This window comes from Centropristis striata, chromosome 20, assembly GCF_030273125.1.
Source record: "Centropristis striata isolate RG_2023a ecotype Rhode Island chromosome 20, C.striata_1.0, whole genome shotgun sequence".
Lineage (NCBI taxonomy): Eukaryota > Metazoa > Chordata > Actinopteri > Perciformes > Serranidae > Centropristis > Centropristis striata.
The window spans coordinates 26,878,424-26,892,687 of record NC_081536.1 but is presented as its reverse complement, the minus strand read 5'-3'; positions in this window follow the sequence as shown (position 1 = coordinate 26,892,687).

Sequence of the window (14,264 nt, the reverse complement as noted above, 5' to 3'; positions counted from 1 at the left end):
ACACATATATACACATACCACACAAGTTAGAAAGACCAACATCACATGAATGCAAGTCTGTAAAAATGTGTTTTGAGAAGTGATTTAAAATACTTCAATGATTCAGCGAGCCTTGGGTCCTCAGGCAGGGTGTTCCAGAGTCGAGGGGCCCTGATGACAAAAGCCCCATCACCTTTAGTTTAGAGCCTGGACTTTGGAACAGCCAGAAGGGACCCGGGGCCCGAGGACCTAAGGCTGGGGGCTGGCTCATAAGGTGTCAATATCTCTAAAATGTAACTTGGAGCCAGCCCCTGACGTACTTTAAAAGTGATCAGTAAAATCTTAAATCAATTCTAAAACAAACAGGGAGCCAGTGAAGAGAAGCTAGAATCGGAGTAATGAATATACCTATAGTGTATTAAATGTATAAAATGTAAAGAATATATGAAATATCCTGATTTTGAAGCTTTGCTATCTTTTATATTTTTGTTTTGTTTTTCTTTTCTTTTTTCTTCACTATTCCCATTGTTAACTCTTTAAGTTTGTCTTAATTGAAGTTGTACGTACCAAGGTTATAATAGTTTTTGATTTTTCATTAGTTTTAGTTTTAATTTCGTTGTGATTTTTTGTCTTCAAATTCAGTTAGTTTTAATGAGTTTTTAGAGTGAGTTTGCTAGTTTTAAATAGTTTTTATTTTTTGGAAAATGCTTAGTTTTAGTTCAGTTTTTATTAGTTTTAGTTTTTTGTAATGGGGTGTTTGTTGGGTACGAGATTCAATAAGGTCACAATAAATGTTTCCTTTATTTCCTTTGTCTGATCCATCTCAGCCCCAATAGGGTTATTAAGTCATAAAACCAGATAGATTAAATAGATTTCATATCAACCAACAAGGTTTACGTATGAAAAAAGTTGACGAAGACGAAAACTAAGGACATTTTCAATATCATTTTAGTTAGTTTTAGTTAGTTTTGTAACCACAAAATACAGTTTCAGTTAGTTATCGTTTTGTTAAAAACTCTCTTTTTGTATTTTTATTTCAGTTGATGAAAATGTTTTTTCAATTCTAGTTTTCGTTATTTTGTTAACCTTAAAACATTACATACCAATAACGAAAACTAGAATAAGACCAATGTCAGCTGGGATCAAGATTCTTGTCAAGTCTTCCTGATGTGAGAAGTGAGGGCTACTGGTCTGTAGTAATATGAAATAAAATATGATAAATATTATAATAATTATAATTATAATATTAATATTTTAACAATCAAAAACTTGTTTCCCTGGCAACACGTGCCAGTTTAAGTAATAACCAAAACAATAATTACAATTATCATTAAATAAGACAGCAATGGGGTTCCCTGGTTTGACTCTGGCTTGCAGCTCTTCTGTGTGGAGTTTGCATGTTCTCAGCATGGTTTGTCTCCAGGTACTCCAGCTTCCTTACTTTACTCTAAATTGCTCATAGGTATGACTGAGAGTGTGAAAGGTTGTCTGTCTCTATGTGTCAGCCCTGCAATAGTCTGGAGACCTGTCCAGGGTGTACCCACCCTCTCACCCAATGTCAGCTGGGATCAGCTCCAGCCCCCCACGACCAGAGTTCAGAAAAGTGGTTAAGGATAATGGGTGGATGGATTTTAACATTCATATTATCAACAGTGCCAACTCTAAGGATATGGAACTTATGCAACAAGTCCTAAATGCACCACAGTGAAACTTAAGTCTTAAATGGCAACATTCTTCGATTTGGTTTGTCTCAATAGTGTTATAAATTAAAAATGTTTGTAACTCATGTCCCTGCCACTGATCATCTCTGTGTCCTATTCTTAGCTAGGATTACAAATGTGTTTCATTGAGAACCGTTTTTTAGAAGCCACAGCATAAAATCACTTCTCTTTTGATCCAAAGAAAAGCTGCTCACTAGATGAAATGGTTATTTCTTTCAGTAAAAAACTGGCTAGCAGATTGGATACAGTTGTCCCACTCAAGGTTAAAAAGAAGTTCCCCCAAATAACATCTGCATGGATAGACAATACTATCAATGAGCACAGCAGATCTTGTAGAGCAGCAGATAGATAGTCACCTATAATACTTCTGTGCGCATTGTCAGACTTACTTTATTACAGAAAAGAAAAATAACCTCATAATACTGTTTCCTACTTTTGACAACGGTTCAACCCTATGCCTGCCCCTTCCCCTCTGAGGCAAGCCTCTGGCCCTCAATACAATCACAAACATCCAAGCTGGCATTGCTAAAAACATTTCGGTGTCTCACCGGTAGAGGTAGTCCTTGCCAAGCAGCAGGCCCGGGTTCCAGTCTGGCTCGGAGTCCTTTCTGCCTGTCTTCTCCTCTGTCTCCCCCTATAACCCTGTATCTCTGCCACTATCAACAAGGCCAAAAATGGCCAAAACCAATAATACCTAATTATTACTTTAAAACAATATTCCAGAGCTAATCATAGCACAAAGACTGCTCTTACAAAGTTAGCGATATGAGCTTAACTCTGATGCTGGTAAGTTTTTTTGGTTCTGGTTCTTTTAGAGCATTTTCACACCTGAAAGGCCAAACCAAGGTCCGAACCAAGGTCCGAACCAAGGTCCGTGTTCTGTAACATTGTATACATTTGGTCCTGTTGGTTTTGGTTTCACAATGCAAAAGGAATAACGACTTTACAAGACAATTCTACTGGACACATCATATCCCTGTGTACTTCCGCGGCTCATTTTGTTTTGGTTACGCTGCGTTGTTAGGCCGGCCGGCATCTGACGTCAGTGTTACTTCCTTAACGTGTTTACACAAAATGAATCCAGCGAGCCACCTTTTACCTGTGGTAATACTTTTGCTGGTCTTTTGCTGCCAGCAGCACCAGCTTAATGAGCAATACGTGTAGTACTTGGTATTCACAAGATGAGCCTCCTCATCATGCGAAAACTGTACCGCCGTCGACAGGAGAGGAGGAGAAAACTGACAGTTATGGCAAAGTATTTTCCTGTACCGTAATTTGAGAGCAGAAGAAGAAAAGAACTTCCTGTCATTGATACTAAGGTCCGAACTATAAAAAAAGTTGTTTTCACACTGCAAAAGGTTCGGACCTTGGTTCGTTTGGTCCGGACCGAGACCACCTCTTTTGGTCGGACCAAACTTTGGTCCTTTGGTGCGGACCATGGTCCATGGCACCTTTCACACCTGTAATTTGTTTGTAATTTAGGTTCGGAAAAGTCCTAAAGTCCGGACCAAACGAGATAGGTGTGAAAGCACCCTTAGATTTAAGTCTTCCTAAAAAAGTCCATTGAGAGGCAACAAGTGATCCAGAACTCTGCTGCTAAACTAGATCGCATCAGTCCAATGTTAGTTACAAAGTACTGTCTGTCTCCCGTAGAATTTACATTAAAGTTCTACTTTTTTGAGTAGCTTTTAAAATCTTTTAACTCAGCCTTTTACTAGCACTACCTCTCACAATGTACATGCATCACATGGAATCTCACATACCATTTTTCAAAATACTTTTTATGTCTTCAAATTGCCTTCCATTTAGCCAATCTTTCAAATAATTTGCATGTGTGTTTTTTATGTTTTGTATGAAGGATGCTACTACACAAATAAAGTTTATCATTCAGACACATTTCCTACATTATGTGCAGTAATTTGTGCTTTTTATGCACCAATATCAAAAGCTGCTGCTTCTCTCAACAAAAAAGTAAAAAGTAAATTATTATAGAATTAACAAGGATTGAATCGACAGATCATAGACATGGGCAAAATGTTTGGCCTGTCAAATAAACCCAATTATACTAACTTTTATATTTTGATTAAGCAAGCTCCCCCTGATAAACAGTAGCAATTTTGAGCTAATGGACCTATTCTATTATTACAGGTGTTAGCTCCGTTATTTTATTAAGATACAGTATAACTGCATGGGATGCAGAATCTTAATCTGTAATCTAAAGAACTGTGAGATCTGTAATCTTAATCTTAATCTTATATCTTAATCTGTAATCTAAAGAACTGTGAGATAAAGACCACAGTATGTCAGGTTGGTGAACTGTGTAACAGGGTAGACCTGTATCAGTACTAGATTTGGTGCATTTTGTGTGACACTGGTGGTGGATTTTGTGGTGCATGTGTGGGTGTGGCTTCACAGAGTGAGTAAGTGTGTGTGTGCAGTAGTAACCTGAAACAGGTGTGCTGGGCATGGCTTCAGCCAGCTTAACTACCCCCCCACACACACTCTCCTTCAGTCTCCCTCTGCTCTTCTCTGTGACAGTTGTGTGACGTGGGCTGGAGTAGTTTAAGGACGGCGGATCAGACTGGAAGCAACTGCAATGACTGAGCAGCAGCAGTGCCTTGCAGCCACACAGTGGAGTGCAGCAGTCCTTAGCAGCACAGCATGAGGCGTCAGCAGCAGTACACCAGCCGGATCCAGCCTGTCAGTCTGGTGACAGTGAAGCCAGGCCACTCACCAGGCCACACAGAACCCACACCTTCAGCTATCCCCCTCTCGTCTTTTTAAATTAATTCCCTTGGACTCAATTAACTTTTAGATATTTATGAATAGAAATAATAAAGGACTCATTTAAACCATACTTCTGTCTTGTTGTTTTCTTGCCCACTATCCACTGGCTGGTCAATCACTCGAATTAAAAGAACACTTTACAACTGTGTTTCTGGGACATTAATGAGCAGCACAGGGGCTCCACAAGGCACTGTTCTGGCTCCATTCCTGTTCACACTGTACACAGGTGACTTCAAATACAACTCTGAGTTCTGCCACATCCAGAAGTACTCGGACGACACTGCTATTGTGGCTTGTATCAGGAATGGACAGGAATCTGAATATAGGGATCTGATAAAAGCCTTCAGTGACTGGAGTCACAAGAACTATCTCTTACTGAACACCTCAAAGACTAAGGAAATGATCAGAGATTTCTGCAGGTTCAAGCCCCCCTTCAGCCAGTGAATACCTGTGGGGTGGACATGGAGGTGGTGCCAAGTTCTAAGTATCGAGGTGTATACCTGGATAATAAGTTGGACTGGTCCCTAAACACAGACGCTCTCTACAAAAAGGGGCGGAGCCGCCTCTTTTTCTTCCTTGAAGCTCAGATCTTTAGACATCAGTAGTAAGATGCTGCAGATGTTTCATCAGTCTGTAGTGGTAGTGTGTTGTTTTATGCTGCAGTCTGCTGGGGAGGCAGCATCACACACAGAGATGAAGGCGGTTGGACAGACTGGTCTAAAGAGCTGGTTCTGTGGTTGGAGCCAGGTTGGACACACTGGAGGAGGTGGTGGAGAGATGACCTGTCAACATGTTCGAAGCCGTCCTGAAATACCCAGATCATCTGCTACACAAAACCTTTATGGACCAAAAAAAACAGCAGTGGGCGGCTCCTCTCTCTCTCTGTTGCAGGACGGAGAGATACAAAAGATCCTTTGCTCCTACAGCCATCAGGCTGTCTCATTCTTCAAGAGATTCTACCAGACTAACTGAATTTCCCCTCTGAGATAAATAAAGTAATTTTTATTTGATTTGATTTGAATCAAAACCAGACCGCTGCAATAAAAACTGTACCTTAACAAATAGAGCGTATGCATGACCCACCATAACAATTGTTGTTGTCATATGGTTATACCAAAACAGAAGTGAGTGACATCCAAGGTGAGCGAGTTATCATGGATACTATTGAACTCGAAAGACCGCTTCAGCTGTCGTTCACCTCACCAGCAACCTTCATTTCATTTCTGGCTCGTCACTCCATCAATGGACAGTATTCCCCCACCCAAGATGTCACTTGCTTGTGCTTTGGTTTGACCACGTCTGGATGTCAATGTGTCCTGATAGCTTACCTGGCAATCATTCATCCATTCATACACTGGTGGCTGAGGCTACCCTACGCCACCTGACTGTGGCTCAGTTGCAAGAGCGGTCGCCCACTGATCTGAAGGTCGGTGATTCGATCCCTGACCATGGCAGCCTACATGTCAAAGTATCCTTGGGTAAGCTACTGAACCCCAAGTTGCTCCAGATGCTGCATTCATCAGTGTGTGTGAATGAATTCCCAATGGTGGCTGGTGGCACCGTTGTAGGATAGCCTCTGCCACCTGTATGAATGTGTGTGTCAATGGGTGAATGAGCGCAGTCTGTAGTGTAAAGTGTTTCCCAACCTTTTTTGAGCCACGGTACATATCTTATGTTAGAAAAATTCCAAGGCATACCACCAAACAAAAATGTAAAAAACACCCTAAATATGTTTAGAACTGCAAATGCACTGTCATCTGTCACAATTCCAACCCTCCTCCTTTATCTGGCCTCGGACCGGCAAAAGTGACCCAAAACAGACACTCTGACTGTAAGCCAGCCGGCAGCTACTTGCAATTAATTTGCAGAGTGGACGCTGAACGGTAAACATCTCTGCTCTGACTGCAGCTGGGAGAGGCTGCTGCGGGAGGGCTGTGCCGCTTGTGAGTGCTTTGGGATGGGTTGGAGCTCAAGGCAGCACCTGTGGCTCAATAAGAAGAGTAACGACTCTCCAAAAGTCTCCAATACCACCAGAAAAATTCGCTAGATTTGTTGCTAGTCGCTTTTTTGAAAAAGAGTTGCTGGGGGTTCTGTTCTGTTAATTGTTCTGCCTCTCACTACACGCTGCTCACTAAGAGTACCAATCAGGTGAAATTGGATAATCTTGCACAGCACACCTGATGACTTCTCACGGCACACTTGTGTACCGCGGAACAGTGGTTGGGAATCACTGCTGTAGTGTAAAGCGATTTCGATAAAAGCGCCATGTAAGTGCAGTCCATTTACCATTTACCATTTACGCCACCATCAGAACTATTCACACAGCTGATGACACAGCATCTGAAGCAATTTGGGGTTCAGTATCTTGCCCAAGGAAACTTCAACACGTAGACTGACGTGGTCAGGGACCGGCCTTCCAGTCATTGGGCAAGGTCTGCTCTATAATCTGAGCCACAGTGGTGTAGGTTCAATTCCAACCCCAGCTCATGAGAAACAATTGAAGATTACAGCCTGCACCCTCTTCTTACCCCATAGTTAAATGTAACTAAAGGGGAACTAACAGTGGCTTTACATTATGGTTATCCTATAGCTAAATACACGGTCACCCATAAAGTTAAAATAAAATATTTTTTACCTCTTTCCATGAAATTATTGTGACAGTGTGATTTATTCTTGACAGATAAAGTGTATATCTTCTCAAAACTTAAATAATCAATCTCTTTCAGACACATCACAATGAAAATGAAAATAAAATTAATAGATGATTGTGTCTGAAAACAAAATTATTCCAACTTTATAGGAGACCATGTATAACAGGGAGGAACACCTATAATAATAGAATAGGTACCCAGTAGTTAAAAAAATAAATACGGTGTTCTTTTTTACCCAGTATTCCCAAAATGTCACATCCTGTTCCCAGTACCTACAGTTGAAACCAGAAGTTTACATACACTATATAAAAAGACACATATGCTTTTTTTCTCACTGTCTGACATGAAATCAGACAATCACTTTTCCTGTTTTAGGTCCGTTAGGATTACCAAAATTATTTCTATTTGCTAAATTCCAGAATAATGAGAGACGGATTTTTTTAGACATTTTTTTATTACTTTCTTCAAAGTCAGAAGTTTACATACACTAACATTATTATGCCTTGAAACAATTTGGGAAAGCCCAGATGATGCTGTCATGTCTTTGGAAGCTTCTGATAGGTTTATTGACAACATTAGAGTTAATTGGAGACACACCTGTGGATGTATTTTATGGCACACCTGAAACACACTGCTTCTTTGTGTGACATCATGGGAAAGTCAAAAGAAATCAACCAAAATATCAGGAAGAGAATTGTGGATTTGCACAAGTCTGGTTCATCCTTGTGTGCAATTTCCAGATGCCTGAAGGTACCACATTCATCTGTTCAAATAATTATACCCAAGTATAAACACCATGGGAATGTCCAGCCATCATACTGCTGCAGGAAGGAGACGGGTTCTGTGTCCCAGAGATGAACCTGCTTTGGTCCAAAATGTGCATATCAACCCAAGAACAAAAGCAAAAGACCTTGTGAAGATGCTGGCTGAAGCTGGTAAGAGTGTGTCATTATCCAGAGTGAAACGAGTCCTGTACCAACATGGACTGAAAGGCCACTCTGCCAGGAAGAAGCCATTACTCCAAAAGAAACATAAAAAAGACAGATTACAGTTTTGTCAGACCAAAAATTAAGGTCTTTGTCCCTGTGTGCATTTGCAAACTGTAATCTGTCATTTTTCTTTTTCTTTTGGAGTAATGGCTTCTTCCTGGCAGAGTGGCCTTTCAGCCCATGTTGGTACAGTACTCGTTTCACTCTGGATAATGACACACTCTTACCAGCTCCAGCCAGCATCTTCACAAGGTCTTTTGCTTTTGTTCTTGGGTTGATATGCACATTTTGGACCAAAGCACGTTCATCTCTGGGACACAGAACCCGTCTCCTTCCTGCAGCAGTATGATGGCTGGACATTCCCATGGTGTTTATACTTGGGTAAAATTAATTGAACAGATGAATGTGGCACCTTCAGGCATCTGGAAATTGCACCCAAGGATGAACCAGACTTGTGCAAGTCCACAATTCTCTTCCTGGTATCTTGATTGATTTCTTTTGACTTTCCCATGATGTCACACAAAGAAGCAGTGTCTTTCAGGTGTGCCATAAAATACATCCACAGGTGTGTCTCGAATTAACTCTAATGTTGTCAATAAACCTATCAGAAGCTTCCAAAGATATGACAGCATCATCTGGGCTTTCCCAAATTGTTTCAAGGCATAATAATGTTAGTGTATGTAAACTTCTGACTTTGAAGAAAGTAATAAAAAATTGTCTAAAAAAATCCTCCTCTCATTATTTTGGCATTTAGCAAATAGAAATAATTTTGGTAATCCTAACGGACCTAAAACAGGAAAAGTGATTGTCTGATTTCATGTCAGACAGTGAGAAAAAAAGCATATGTGTCTTTTTATATAGTGTATGTAAACTTCTGGTTTCAACTGTACATTTATGTATTGATACATGTTGTGCTAGTATAGCATTAGTACAATAGATTACACCATAATTGTAAATATATCAAGTTATTACATAATACATTTCAGGGTCTAATCTAAACCATCTAATCTAAACCATCCGCTCCCCTGTGATGACTCTAAACACAGCATGATTAGCAGTAACTGTTCTTTCTTATTGCTTTTTTGTGAAACTTTTTACTGCAAATCAAGCTCTGTTGTTACATGAAGGTCCCTTCTGCTCTGATCTTTGATTTGAGATGGTGTTGTAGTGAACAATAATTTTTCTCACACTATAATCACCTTGCTATTAGTACTGTGATCACAGCGCACTTCATAAAATAAATGGTTCTCCTTTATTCAAATGTATCTGCAGTTGGTTGGGCTTGATAAAACATGACAGTACATTGAATCTGCCATGTTTTACAGATCAGTCCTAAAGCAATTTTTGATGGAGTATTCCTGGACTTACCAGACTCTTCAAACAGTATAAGAAACCATTAGAGAAGGAAGTTCTAGCTGGACAGGTAAAGAAAGTCTCAGTATCCATCAGAAGAGTCATCAATATAAATAGTGACTTAAAGCTTTAATACACAGATGACAATATGAATTACATGATATTCTCTACAGTATTCTGAAAGAGTATCAAACAGACAACATGCAGCTCTAACAAACATTTTACAACATAAACTGACAGGTGAAAGGTTTGAAGTTACTGTGTGAAACCTGGTCACAGTACAGTCCTCACAGCAGCTGCTGATGCTTTAGTGACTCAACAGTTTTTCCACTACATGAGCAAGTTAGTTATAGTTAAGTTAATGTAGATTATTGATAATCTACATCTAGCGACAGTTATGTTGACATGATGCAAGATAAAGTCTGTTCTGATTTTGAGGCCCTTGTCTTGAAGGGGTTTTTATGTCAAAATTCAGATTTAAGTTCAGTTTTATGGGTCTTCCTAAAAAGTCCATTGAGAGGCAACAAGTGATCCAGAACTCTGCTGCTAAACTAGATCGCATCAATCCAATCTTAGTTACAAAGTACTGTCTGTCTCTCGTAGAATTTACATTAAAGTTCTACTTTTTAAAGTAGCTTTTAAAATCTTTTAACTCAGCCTTTTATGTATTTAAATTACACTCTTAAGCGTCTACCTCTCACAATGTACATGCATCACACGGAATCCCACATACCGTTTTTCCAGACTTTTTACGTCTTCAAATTGCCTTCAATTTAGCCAATATTTCAAATAATTTGCATGTGTGTTTTTTTTGTAAAGCACTTTGAGCTGCATGTTTTGTATAAAGGGTGCTACACAAATTAAGTTTATTATTCAGACACATTTCCTACATTATGTGCACTAATTTGTGCTCTTTATGCACCAATTTCAAAAGCTGCTGCTTCTCTCAAAATACAAGTAAAATGTAAATTATTATAGAACTAATAAGGATTGAATCAACAGATCATAGACATGGGCAAAATGTTTGGCCTGTCAAAAAAAAACCAATTGTGCTAACTTTTATATTTTAATTAAGCAAGCTCCCCCTGATAACCAGCAGCAATTTCAAACAAAATGTAGTCTAATATTTAGTCTAGTCATTGAAGATTCCACACCTAATTCAATTCATTTTACAACACAGGGTTGCACCACCCCATACAGCTGAAGTCCTTTAAAACCAAATGGTTGCTGAACTGGCTCAAACACCTCAACTGAGCAAGCATATCTCCTGTGTGTGTGTGTGTGTGTGTGTGTGTGTGTGTGTTACTTGCAATTCTGAAAACGCACAGTGCTCCAGTTGCTGTAGTGACTCAGCAGCATATCCTACCTCATCTGCAGGAATCAAGAACTAACCTCTCAAACATCATTTAGGGAAAAAGATGCTGTAAAAAAAAAACAACAACAAACAAACATGGAAGCATGTGCTTAGTACTAGTTATGGTAGTATTTTATAAGCAATATATACACATATATTTGTGAAGTTGGCAGACCAAGGAATAAGTGATATTTTTTGCTGTGGGTCTGGATCCAAGTGCACTGATGATGTTTATGAAGCTGTATAAAGTTGCATTTCTAATGTCAAATGCAAACAGCCATTGTTAACGGGACATGAGAGGGTTTGTTGAGTGTTTGAATAATTCTATTGTTTTTAAACTTCCCCCAAAATAAAACTGGGATAAACGCTTTGCTAGTGGATCGACACAAACCAACCTGTGCACTACAGCTGTTGTGAATTTACTAAATGCTCTGAAAAATGATTCCTGCAGCCTAGAGGAGCATATGATTAATATGTATACAACAGGGTAGATTAATACAACCCACTATTTCATCTCAAATATCACGTAGCAAAACTAATTTGTCATAAAGCTGCAACCCTTATTGGATTTGAATGCACTCCAATGGGTGTTGTATGGGCCTTTACATATAACTTTTAAAATTGTTTTAAAACTTTAAACCATCCAGACTTCCTGTGTTCCTGTAACAGTTTTTTTTAAGCTTGTGCCCTGACCTCTGCTATTCCCATGTTCAGTCCATGTCCTTTGGTCACCATTAGTCAGGACAGACTGTGACATTTATAGGGCTGGCCTCATATTGCTGTGGTCGAGCCAAGAAAAAGAATGTCAAACCAATCAATGTCTCATGTTAACTTACAGCTTTTAATGATAACATTTGGTCTACAGGAACAGGACGGTTTGCAAAATAACATTTTTTAAGCCTGATGGGATGCTTTGAGATTTATCTGAATGTGCTCAGACCGAGTTATGTAAGTAGCTTCATTATGTTCTACATTGGAAAACAATAAATGCAATCCAGCAACTTAAATACTCAGATACTAGATAAGGTTCTGTTGTTTGACTGTTTGGCTGAATTTACAGCTTCCAGTTAACTCTATGGAGTCTTGGGCTATTTTGTCCATTTCTGAATCATTTTCATCCTGCCTGTATACAACACTTAAAAAAATGTTTAAATACCATGTTGGTATATTTTTTTTTCAGCACAACCTCACCTATATGAACTAATGATAATTTATTTTTTTATTCTAACTTCCTGGATCAACATTTTGAACCAAAAAGAAACAAAGAAAAAAACAACATAAATGTGATCTTGTGATTGTGTGTGATCCTGTCATCCAACTCTGGTTTTTATTCTAGTGGGACTCTATTTTATTTGTGTCTTGTGTTTAGCGTAACAATTTTTGTCATTTTGTGTATTTTTTTTAGTAATTTTGTGTCTTTGTAAGTCATTTTGTGTATTTTTTAGCCATGTTGAGTCTTTTTGTGTCTTTTTTGTGTCTTTTTGGTCATTTTGTGTCTTTTTGTGTCTTTTTTGCTAATTTTGTGTCTTTTTTGTTTCTTTTTTGGGTAATTTGTGTCTTTTTTTGAGTGTTTTTGTGTCTTTTTTAGTCATTTTGTGTCTTTTTGTTTCTTTTTTGGGTCATTTGTGTCTTTTTTGTGCCTTTTTTAGTTCTTAAGTCCAACATAAAATGTGATTTTGAATCTTTTTTTTAACTTTCAAAACACTATCATGCTCAATGAAGAATTAAATAAATGTTGCAAATGTGAACAAAGGTTGCAAATATAACATATAAGAGGGTTACATCCAGTTCTATCATTTTATACAAAATATTTTTGACATTGTCTCCAGTTTTACTTGGTATATCATCATCAAACTGAAACTGGCCTCATGGAGTTTACAGCCAGAACTTTAGAGGTAAATTTCCAGTAGGGCTCCACGCTGCTTTGTTTTCTAGTCTAGATGTGATAAAGAAGTCATGCTTTGGCACTTTTGGTGACTCCAGAGGGTTAATTCAATTAGCTGCTTTGTGGCAGGAGTCAGTAACAGGAACGTGTTACTTTGGTGCCATGCCATTGTTTCAATGCCCCTTTATTTTCGATAGTTTGACAAATGTATCATTGGACTGAAAACCCATTTGTCTGACACCCACTTATCCTGAAAACAAACAGCGATTGTGCGAATGTCCATCGCTCCAAAAAATTCTAACCAAAAGCCATAACACTGTCCCTTTAACTTGAGAGATTCATAGCCCACAGTCATATGTCTGGTAACTTACCAAACTTACCAACTACACCTCAAGTGAACCAAAAGCTATTCATCAAGATATACATTCTTGTCAGCTCTATTTCTCTATTGCCCACTGTTTCCATTGAATTTACCTAGAAAAAGAAGATTGAACTAACCAAAAACCAGTCTAAAATTGTGCGATATAGTTTACAACAAATTTACAAATGCAGAAATATAATACAATCACAGCATGTACATCAGAAAACATACCAGATCACCAAATACGATGGGATATAACGCTTTCAAGGAGGAATTAGTCGGTAGTTTTAGCATGTGACTTCTAGCATTCATTGATTCATTTTTCTATATTAAACCAGAAAAAAGTTTTACATTAAATGCACAATGCTGCGTTGGGAATTAAAATAAAAAATATCTAAAACAACTGGATCATATTTGGCACACAATTAATCTTAATCATTAGTAGAAATAAAAATTTGAAGATGTTGATGATGAAGTGTCACAAACTTATGTATCAAACGTATATATTCAAGATATAAATGGCGTTATAGGGTAACCCTAACCCCATTTGCATCATATGTGAAACAAATTATTTAAAGGGCATTCCTTTGGAAACAACTATTTATAAACTCTACAATAATGGCCTATTTAATTGAAGTAAAAACCTTTTAGGTATGAGCATGCTTGTGCCTAAAACCAGCTAGATACGGCTCCCAGTGATTTGACCTTGATTAGGTTTCTTATCTGATTCCTGAGACAAAATTTGGTTCAGACATTTCGGGTCCCCAGAGGATGACTCCTAATGAATTTGGTAATACCTTGACTGTTCATCTGGTGACATCTTCAGGTTAAATAGTATTTTTCCAATACATTGATGTATGACCAATTACCAGCAAAACTATTGACATTCCCATCAGCCTCAGCTGTACTCTGTGTCCATTGCAGAAAAGGAAGTGCTAGCATGCTAACACTCCAAGCCAGTGGTTTTTAGAATTATTCTGTCATTCCCCTCTTTGGAAGAACAATTTTCATGATGGGGACAGTTTTCACAACAATTTAAAAGCCATTGAACGGGGCACCAAATGGCATGCAAAAAGCTTTAAAAGCATAGACATGACACACAAACTGTATTTAAAAGTGGCATGCTATTATACGCCTTCACATGAGACCACGTTGAACCGCAAAGTTCTGTCCCATTGTTGTTT